We start from the raw sequence: 12,260 nt of genomic DNA on the forward strand, positions 1-12,260 counted from the left end.
TTATAAAGATTAGAACAAGGTCTAATCGGCAACAGTGCTTGAATGGAATTTGTATGATCAAAATTGACTAGGACTTTGAAAGAACAAAAAAAAAAAAAGCTAAGAGTTGCCGGAGTGAGTTTTTCTGAGAAATAAATTTTATTCTAAAATTAAATTCTTGCCATGAAAAAATGAAAGGAAACAACAAACTAAAAAGAAAATATTATTACAAAAAAGTAATACAATAGAAGATAAACAAGAGAACTTCTTATTTCATTTATTGTGCATCTCTATAAGTTTTGTACATGCCTCTATTTATAGACCTTCTAATATAATACAATCCCTTAAGTTACAAAGAATAACTAGAGGTTTAATTACTATATAAAACCCTCATAATTCGATTGGGAGTTGCTACAATGGAAGTTAGAACTTTGAGAGTTATGGACATCCATAATAAAGTAATATTTATAATACTCCTCATTAGATGTCCATTACAGAAAACTGTGCCTCATTAAAAACCTTTATTAGGAAAACCCTATGGGATAAAAACCTAATGAAGGAAAAAGAGTACACTATCTCCTATTACAAGTTGCCTCATTAAAAAACTTTACCAAGAAAACCCAATGGGACAAAACATTGATTAAAGGAAAAGAGTACAACGTGTTTTTGACTCCCCCTAATGGCGACATCACATTATATCTTTAAGTCGACGCATTCCAATCTTGTTTCGTAGTCTTTCACATGTTGAAGTTGGTAATGCCTTGGTAAAAAGATCTGCTAAATTATCACTAGAATGAATTTGTTAAACTTCTATGTCATCTTTCTTCTCAAGATCATGAGTGAAGAATAATTTTGGTGAAATATGTTTCGTTCTATCACCTTTGATATAACCACTCTTTAATTGAGCTATACATGCTGCATTATCTTTGTATAAGATAGTTGGCATATTTTCTTGTAAAGGCAAATTACATATCTTCTGGATATGTTGGGTTAATAACCTTAGCCAAACACACTCTCGGCTTGCCTCATGCATTGCAATTATTTCAACATGATTTGAAGAGGCAGCAGCTAATGTTTTCTTTGTCGAACGCCATGATATGGCAGTACCTTCATATGTAAATAAATATCCCGTTTGAGATTGACCTTTATGTGGAGCTGATAAATATCCAGCATTAGCATAACCAACTAATAGGGATTTTGAATCATTTGAATAAAATAACCCCATATCAATGGTCCTTGTAACATCTCGAATTAGGGCTTAGTCGAAACAGTAGTTTCGAGACCACAAATTCGAGATGATAATAATTATTTTATGATTATTATAAGGTCTATGATATGTCTCTATGCTTGTGTGAAAATTTCATGAGAAAATTTTATGTGAAAAGTGCTTAATTAGACTTTAAGGACTAAATCGAATAATTTGTAAAACTTGTGTTCTAGAAGCAATTTGCATAAAATTGAATTAGATTATTAATTAGAGGTATTTAAAGAGTAATTTAACCAATTTTTAAAAATTTGGACAAAAATGGGCTTGGAAGGGTAAAATTTGAAAAATGGTAAAAAGGGCATTTTGGTCATTTAGGGGTAAAATGAATTAAAAGACAAAAATTAAAAGCCGAATGTGTCCATCTTCCTCCCATGGCCGTGTGAATCAAGAGGGGAGTCATGGCTAGGGTTTCCAAGCTTCCAAGCTCAATAGTAAGTGATCCCGAGCCCCGTTTTTAATGTTCTATTCATTTTTGAAATCCCTATAATATGCTCTACTCATTTTTACCATTATTTTGAGCTAGGGTTTATATTTAAAAATTTACTCATGCATGAAATGCTAGTAGTTTGATGTTTAATGGTAGAATATGAAAGATTGGGGTGTATTTAACACCTTTTACTACGTGATTTTTCATGAAAAAGCCTAAAAAGGACGAAATTGAAAAAGGTGTAAAATAGGTAACTAAAAATCTATTTTAATGAGAAATGTGGGCTTCCATAAGATTGAATATGGTTCGGCTAGGCTTGGGTAATCAAGAAATTGAACACATTTCATTTTACGAGCCTAGGGACTAAATTGTAAATATGTAAAAATTTAGGGGCAAAATTATAAATTTATATAATATGATTTTTGGGTCAAATTGAATAATGTGATTCCTAAATAGGCTATATTGAAATGATAGATAAAGGAAATCGAGGTTCAGGCTTAAATCAGGAAAATACAAGTTTTGGACTAAAATGGTAATTTTGTCATTTCCGTATTCGAGGTAAGTTCGCATGGTTTAATGAGCATATTATTCATGTTATTATTGTTATACATGAAATATATCTTGCTATGATTGTATTGAATTTGATGTTAATGGAAATTTGATGGAAATTGACATTTTAAATGAAATGAATAAGTTTGTATGAAAACTAGGTGATATGTTATTTTTTTGTATGGATTAATGCTCAAATAAACATTAAAATGTGTATTCATGCATGAATTATAATGTTGATAGACATTGTGAAATAATACATGGGAAAGGTTGTACTAATGAAAAGTTGATAAAGTGTCCCGGTTGAATAAAAAGGGGATATCCGATGGATATATCATTTCTTACATGATATGAGATCCTGCATGTAACGCCCCGTACCCGAGACCGTTTTCGAAGTCGAACACTAGGTGTTAACGGACTTAATTCATTACTTACACAACTCATACAATTCATTTTAAAATTTTCAGACAAGCTGGCTAACTACATCATAGTCACTTTAAATATCATATCTCGAGTTCCAAAACTCGAAATTCGATTCCGTAAATTTTTCCTGAAACTAGACTCATATATCTATCTACAAATTTTTTTCTAGAATTTTTGGTCGGGCCAATTAGTACAGTTTATTAGTTAAAGTCTACCCTATTTCGGGTTTCGACTACTCTGACCTCTGTGTATTACGAATCAGATATCTCCCTGTACAGAGCTTCAATTACTATGCCGTTTGTCTCTAATAAAACTAGACTCAATAATGAATCTGTACATATAAATCATGACTTATAATTATATTTGTAAAATTTATGGTGAATTTCCAAAGTTATAACAGGGGATCCAGAAGTCGTTCTGGCCCTGTTTTACAAAAATTTAAACATCTCATAAAATATAACTCATATACCTGTTTTGCTTCTTCCATATGAAAATAGACTCATCAAGCTTCGATTCCATAATTTATTCATTATTTAATTCCATTTTTTTCTATTTTTAGTGATTTTTCAGACTCACTTCACTACTGCTGTCTGAAAAATATTTCGTGGTAAATTTTACCTATTTCATGGTTTCATGGATTAGCTAGCAATTTGACATACATAGCATCAAATATGATCATGATTAGCCATTCCAATGGCTAATCATTACGAAACAATTCCATACCACTCAATAATCATATCATAAGACCATATATACAAAATGATTATAACGCCATACTCAAAATATACAAGCCATTTTCGCATGGCTATACGAATATACATTACCAAAAGATACTTAATTAACAACAAAGGTCAGTCCTATACATGCCATTATCAAAGTTCGACTGAAAGAGTACCAAAAAGGGGCTTAGATAGTGTGGATGACTTCGACTTTGACACTTCCGAGTTCGATAGCTGACGAACAAAATCTATAATACAGAGAATTTAAGCAACAGAGTAAGCGTTTCGATGCTTAGTAAGCTTATAAGTAAAGAAATCATTTGAAACAAAAACACAAAAGAAATAGCATTCATAAGGATAAATAAATGTCTATGCACAAGATCACATATTCATTTTAATTTACACTTCTATCAATATGTTTACACATTCGAAATCAAACTTAACTAAATTTCATTTGATTCAATTTCATGTAACTCGAGTGACCTTTAGACTTCATATAACCCTAAGGAATGACCGGGAGAACCTTATTTGATTTCATAATCACAACTTATAATGTACCAATTTTTTTTTTCAATGTATATACGATCCATACCTGGTCATATTAGGGATTATGAGCACATTAATCGGAATTGTTACGACAGAATCGCACCTTTCCAAACATATATACTTTCGGAATTTGGCTCGGATGTAATAACCAGCACGAATGCCTTCGGGACTTAACCCGGTTATAATAACCCCCACGAATGCCTTCGGGACTTACCCCGGTTATAATAACCCGCACGAATGCCTTCGGGACTTAACCTGGTTACAATAACCCGCACGAATACTATGCACATATATATATCATAACCTATTAGCATTTCCATCGCATTACTAGAAAACAAGTTCGACATGCTTATCAACCCTTACTCTTACGGCTCAATAGCTACATACACGTAATACAATTTCATTTTGTTATTCCACATGAATTCTTCAACCATTCGACTCCAAGTCATAGAAAATAAAAATCATTGGTTTCACTATGTAATTTATATAGAACCATAAGATCACAACTTATCTACTATGCTTTATATGATACCTATAAAATCACAAGCTAAGTTCCGTTACTCAAAGACTTACCTCGGATATTTTGAATAGTTGTGGATAGACTACTCGATCGCTTTTTCTTTTTCTTTATCAGATTTTGACCCTCTTGGCTCTTGAGCTTGATTCAACAAATAGATTTTATTAAATAACTTATCAATTTAGCGATTCGATTTAATACATGTATACCATACAATTAAGTACAAATGATGTTATTAACTAGATATTAAACATCATACATATGCTCTACTCATGTACTAACGAACATAATACTAGCTTAATACCATGCATAATCGAATTTATTTAGCATCATTTAGTTTATAAAAATACACATATCATCCCAACTCGACACAAGAGTCAAATTCATCACTCAAACATTCACACCAATTTATTTTAATATTTTGGCCGAAACCCTCAATTGGCTAACATAGCCTTAATATTTCAATATAAACACGTATACATCAAAGGCAATTTAAAACACTTAACCCTTATACTCAATAATGAAACCAAACCGTATACCTAATTATTAAACACATCACCTCCAAATGCATGTATTAACTAACATATATCCAATCCACATGCCAAGTTACCATGAATAAATTAAACTTACTTATATATATATATATGTATATATAACATAGCTGAATATTCCTTAACATAAAGGCATTTAGTGACATTTTAGAAAAAAAATATAATAACCATTTCCATAAGTATATTTTCATGCAAAGACCGTACCTAAATCACCAACATTTTAACTCCCAACTACTTAGACTTAACCTTTCATACACTTATATCTAATGTCATAAGAATTGCCGAATGTCCAAATTAACCAAGCTTAAAGATTTAACCTTCAACACTTTAATATTCCACAACCTATTCTTCAAGGCTTCAAATATAAAGTAATTAACATTTATACTCTTATGCCAAATTAGCTAACACTTATAATCCATAGCCGAATGTCATTAAACCTAAACCACCATGAAAATTTTACTTATCACCTCATACCTTATTATCAAATTGAACTAATTATGCTTATAAAAATAATATCAAAACCGAAACCTATGCATAACATTACTTATAATATTCAAAATTACACCTAAAAAAAATCATATACAGAGCCGAACCTTTTGATAATTAAGCCTCTAATTATTTATTTCAATTACCCAAACGAAATTTTCTCACATTTAACACTTATATACCAATCAATTGTTGAAGACAAACAAAATCTCATTTCCTCCCTTGACAACCACAACCGAAAGCTCAAACCAACATCTAAATTTCCAAGTTTTCAAATGGGCTAAATATGGAACTAGCTAATTGACTTAAACTAAGCTTAAAATTTCAAAAACTAACAAAATTTACTAACCTTCTCAAGCTTCAAGTGACCGAATGTTTTTGCCCCAATTCTTTCTTTCAATTCGGCCAAGAAGACAAAGATGAAGCTTTGTTTTTCTTCACCCCCCCAACTTTCACTCTTTTATTTCATTATTTTTATTATAACACTAATAACATATATTATTTTAATTATATTATAATATAAATATATGTATAAATTACATACACTTCAATGATCACTCCACTTGGCCGGCCACTACTTACTAAAAATGTCAATTTGACATGCAAGTCCTTAGGTTTTGAAGTCACTTAACACAAAGCCATTTCAAAATTTACCTAACACATTCTTAAAATTTTCACACAAGTCCATTTCAATAAATTTCATATCAATTTGCAACAACTAACATATTTAAAAATTCACACATGCATAAACACATATTTTAGACAATAAATATTATATTCAAATACTTCGGTGACTCGGTTTAGTGGTCCCGAAACCACTTTCCGACTAGGGTCAATTTAGGGCTGTCACACTGCATGTGTTGCAGTAAAGGATTTGGCCCAGATGGTTAATCCATAGATCTCAGTATAGAAAGGATCTAGCCCGGACGGGTGTTCCTTGAATAATCGAGCCTCATGAAGAATATGTATGCATTATGGATTTAGCCCGGACGGGTAATCCGATTGAGGACTAAATTTAGCCTGGACTGGCAATTCAGATTCGAACTTATGAGAGCAATTGTCATTGAAAGGGATTTAGCCTGGACTGGTAATCCCAACATTGCTATATGAATTTATTCTACGGGGGATTTAGCCTGGACTGGTAATCTTGTCGTAAGATGTAAGGTTCGCGGGAATGCATATTGAGATGATCACTTGTATGAATTGACGATAAATGGGCTACCTATTGAGATCCCTGAGAAATTCAACGGGATTAACATGAGAAATAGAAATGGAAATACTTGAAATGATAAACTCATCTATGCTTAGATGATACTAGTATGATGCATATGATCATTGTCATGTTTGGATGAGTGCTTGTGCTAAGAGATAGCATAGGTACATACTCGAAACCCATGAACATGTGTTTGACACATGAAATGAAATGGACTTATGGTAAGAATGCAAATAGATGAATGATATGTAATATCCTGATTTTGGGCCTAGTCGGAATAGTGGTTTCGTGACCACAAAATCCGAGATAGAAATAATTATTTTATGATTATTTTGAGGTCTATGATATGATTGCATGATTGTGTGAAAATTTCGTGAAGAAATTTTATGCATAAAGTGCTTAAATTGAAATTAGGGACTAAATCGAATAATTTGCAAAACTTGCATTCTAGAAGTTTCTAGTATGAAATTGTTTTGAAATATTAATTAGGAGGTCTTAAATAGAATTTTACCAATTTCTAAGTCTATGGACAAAAATTGGACATGGATGGAATTTTTGGAAAGTTTAGTAGTAAGGGCATTTTGGTCATTTAGTGGTAAAATGAATTAAAATACAAAATTAAAAGCCAATTTTGCTCATCTTCAACCCCATGGCCAAATATAGCAAGGAGAAACCATGGCTAGGGTTTTTCAAGATTCCAAGCTCGATTGTAAGTCCGTTCTAGCCTCGTTTTTAATGATTTTTACGTTTTTGGAGTCCCGGTAGCTCGATTTAGCTTATGCTAGCAATAATTTAACCTAGGGTTTATATTTGGAAAAATACCCATAGGTGAAATTTGTGTATTTTGGTGTTTTATGATAGAATATGAGGTTTTAAATTATGTTAGACAACTTGTGCTACTCGGTTTTAAGTGAAAACGAGCAAAAGGGCTTAATCGGTAAAAATACCTAATAGTCATAAGTACATGTTAGAGTGAGAATTTGATGTTGCCATAGAAGGGAAAAATGATCAGCATGTCATAAAACATAAGAAAATAGGCTGAAGTTTAATTTACGAGCTTTGGGGCAAAAGTGTAAATATGCAAAAGTTTAGGGGCAAAATTATAAATTTTCCAAAATATGATTTTGGGTCAATTTGAATAACGTGAGTCCTAATTAGACTATATTTTAAATGATAGAGTAAGGAAAACTGAAATTCGGGCTAAAATGGGGAAAATACTAAGTTGTGGACGAAATGGTAAAAGTAGCCATTTTCGCATACGAGGTAAGTTCATATGTAAATGTTGGTAACATAGTTATTGTTTTAAATGTTTTAATGTTATTTAAATGATATGATAATTATTATGAAATATCATACTTGTGACAATTGTTTGATAATATGTCAAATTATGTGATATACTTGGAAAATGTGAAATACTACCGAGTATCGGTATCGACATTCCATAGAAGATGGTTGCGACATATGATTGGGAAAAATGTCCCGTTGAGCCTTAGGAATGGATTAGGATACGAGTGACATGTCACTGGGATATTTGGGCATCCGAACTCGTTGAGTTGAGTCCGAGTTCACTTATGGATGCAAATGTCCGAACTCGTTGAGTTGAGTCCGAGTTCGTGAGATGTAACTAGGCATCCGAACTCGTTGAGTTGAGTCCGAGTTCACTTATGGGCGGGTTACATGGTAGCTTGGCTACATATGTGGCACTTATGAGCAAACTTTCCATGTATCCGAATTATATTCCGATGTGTTCAACGGGTAAAGTTCTACTGAAATGGAGGAATACTCAAGATGAAAGGGGCGTATTGGTAAGTGTTGTGAAATGGGTACTTTGAACAGGTATGTACTTAACCCTCGGGTTGAAAAATCGATATAACAACAATATGGTAAGATGATAAATGAAAATGTGATAAGAATGTCTTGGTGATGATTATGCAAATGATGTTTTATGTTTGCTTATATGGTTATGTTACTTGCTATTTGCATGTGAACTTATTAAGCATTTATGCTTACTCCCTCCTTTTCATTCCTTGTAGTTTTGACAAGCCAGCTCGGAAATCAGGAACGGTCGGAGGCTCGTTCACACTATCCGTATACCATCTTGGCATAATGGCTTGTATATTTTGAGTATGGCATGTATAGCATTTTAATCATTTTGTATATATGGTCTTATGATATGGTTATTGAGTGGTATGGAAATGCTTGGTAATGATTAGCCGTTGGAATGGCTAATCATGATCATATTTGGTGTTATGTATGTCAAATTGCTAGCTAATCCATGGAAACCATGAAATAGGTAAAATTTACCATAAAATAGATTTAGACAGCAGTAGTGACGTGAATTTGAAAAATCACTAAAAATAGTAGAAATGGAATTAAATAATGAATAAGTTATGGAATCGAATCTTGATGAGTCTATTTTCATATGGAAGAAGCGAAACAGGTATATGAGCTATATTTTATGAGATGTTTAAATTTTTGTGAAACAGGGCCAGAGCAATTTCTGGATCCACTGTTCTGACTTTGGAAATTCACCATAAATTTTAGAAAGATAATTAGAAGTCATGCTTTATATGTACAGATTCCTTATTGAGTATAGTTTTATTAGAGATGAACGACATAGTCATTGAATCTCTGTACAGGGAGATATCTGATTCGTAATACACAGATGTCAGAGTAGTTGAACCCTGAAACATGGGAGAATTTAACTAATAAACTGTACTAATTTGCCCAACCAAAAATTCTAGAAAAAAATTAGTAGATAGATATATGAATCTAGTTTCAGGAAAAATTTACGGAATTGGATTTTGAGTTTCGTAACTCGAGATATGATTTTTAAAGCGACTATGATGCAGTTAGCCAGCTTGTCTGAAAATTTTAAAATGAATTGTATGAGCTGTTTAATTAAGGAATTAAGTCCGTTAACACCTCGTGTTTGACTCCAAAAATGGTCTCGGGTACGGGGCGTTACATTTAGTGGTATCAGAGCAGGTTTAGTCGGTTCTCGGACTAACCTAGCATGTTTAAAAGTTTAGCTATACATGCCACTGATCTGTGATAGTGTGATGTCTTCCGACGGTATGAGTACCGTCTTATTTAGACAGGGTACTCCCCAACCGAGCTGTGCCGACCATGTTCAATGTTATGTGAAGGTATTTGAGTAAAATTATGATTATGATAAGTCTCGGTTCAGAAAAGTATGAATAAAGGTTTATGATACATATGTGATAAATATTCATATTTGCTTAATGCTCATATGATGTAGTGTATGTGGCTTACTTGATAAGATGAATGGAATAAATAGAAAGTAGTAGAAGTATGAATAAAGGTCATAATATCATGATACGAATGAAAATGTCCTTGTCTTGATTGGACGTTGAATGTTGATGAATGTTAATGATATATAATTTTTATGAGATAAAGGATTATAATGAAATGAACTTATCTATGTTAAATTGTTGGACTGAATTATATGATTGTAATGATATGTACATGATGATGCACGAAATGAAAGTTGTGATTGTGATGCAAATATCTATGTTTGTTTGGCCATATATAATGTCATGAGCATGAATTAATTTAATTAAATGAATGGATAAGTAAAGCTGTCTAGAAAACATAGAATGTATGCATAAGTATATTGTCTAAATGGGACAATAGGAAAATTGGTGTAAGCCAACATGAATGAATGACATGATTTTGATGATGTTACTATGATGATGGAAGTTGTGCCATATGTGTATGTATAAGAAAGTCGAGTCAGAGGTCCTACAACCCCTCCCCTTACCGAAGTGGTACTTATAATGGAATTTCATGAGATTTGTATTGAATAAGTTTCCGGTTGAGAACCCAAAGAGTTCAGTGATAGAATAATTATAAGTATGATCAGAGATTGAAAATGAGCTGATAAGTAAAGTCAGAGCCAGTAAAGTATCGGATTGATATAAAGATTATTGGAATTATGCACTGTCCCAGTTAGAGAAGGAATTCTCTTTGGTAAATCAAATTACTCAGGTGCAAGGTCGAGAAAAGTGTAAATCGAAATTTATTCAGAACTGACATTCTTTAGTGAATGATATAATATGAAATTTGTGACGGCAGAACTAGTTGGGGAAATGATATTTGAAATGTGAATTATCTGAGTGTGACAGTTATGACCGGACAGATTTAGCAGTCTCTTTTAAGATGTTTTATGTGTTCACCCGTTCTCAGAAATATTTCTATGGCTATTGATCTTCTGAAGAAATTCTTGTTATATGGGAATGTCTTCTAATTTTGGTGTTGGATGAAAGCATTGGTAGTCTGACTGGTTTATAATTTATATTGCTCTATTTCATCGGGTATTCTATTTCATTTCGTTTGATAAGAATTGATGAGAGAATACGTATGATATTATGATTCTGTTTCTTCTACTTGATGCTTCATCTGATATATATGTATGGGAAGATATATTGATCCTGTTATATTTGATTTCAGTGGGATTAAATGATGTTTTCTTTTGGACTTTCTTTCTTTGAAGAATTATCAGGGTATTCTGTATTTTCTCTATGAATTTGGTTTTCGATTCTCCGGCATAGTATCGTACCTTGGGTTTCTTTATCCTGGATCTCTTTATTCTGGATTTCTTTATTCTGGGTTTCTCTATCTTGGATTTCTCTATTCGGTTTTCTTATTATCTTTGTTCCATGATTTGTCAATTATGACTCATGTTCGAAGTACGTTCTTCAGCTCGTGATAATCATGTCAAATATGACTATACTTCTAATTTGATCTTGGTAATGTGGTGATTTTAGTATTGGGATTTTTTCTAATTTCTGTGTAAGGATTTGACATCAGTAAAGGCATAGGTGATAAAAGCGCGAGTTTCAGTCGGTATGGTAAATTATTTATTTGAAAGATTTCATGTGACAATTATGTCAGGATTATTTTTCTCAAGTCTGATAATAGAATTTCATTTTGTACGGATAAAAGAGTAAATAGTTTGAACGAGAAGTGTATATTTATTAGAAAGAGTTGAATATTAGTTTAAGTCACTACGAATGATAAGGTTTCCATCTTGTGAAAGCTGAAAAGTTTATTACATGTTGACAGAGTTCGGATAGATGAGAATATTGGTAACCGAAGCATCTGAACTAGACTAGTCTACATTGAGCAAAGACTTCCTGACTTTCAGTAATGTATTGTTGTATGAATTGTGATGTGTTTCAAGACAGTGAGGTAATGTGATAGTTTAGAGCATCCGATGTTACATAAAATCGGAGTTGTTAAAGGGGTTAAAGCCGAGCATTGGGATCTATCAAAATTATCCTTGTCAATATTGATATTGGGATGGAAATGAGAAGGATTATTCTTGAGGCCATATCAGAATTATTTCTATGGCGGAAAGAGGAAAATGTGATGTATCCTATTGTTAAATGTTTGGCGAGATCTATAAATCATATCTGTATTGAATGAATTCCTACTCATCAGATTCATGGAATTTCAGGTCTCTTTGATTGTTGGATTTCTTGGAATTCTGGTCTCCATTAAATCAAGTTGAGATCCGGGTTCTATGTCATGATATCATGAGAAACTGAGAAGGGTTGA

The sequence above is a fragment of the Gossypium hirsutum genome, chromosome A13 (genome assembly GCF_007990345.1).
Source record: "Gossypium hirsutum isolate 1008001.06 chromosome A13, Gossypium_hirsutum_v2.1, whole genome shotgun sequence".
NCBI classification, from domain to species: Eukaryota; Viridiplantae; Streptophyta; class Magnoliopsida; order Malvales; family Malvaceae; genus Gossypium; species Gossypium hirsutum.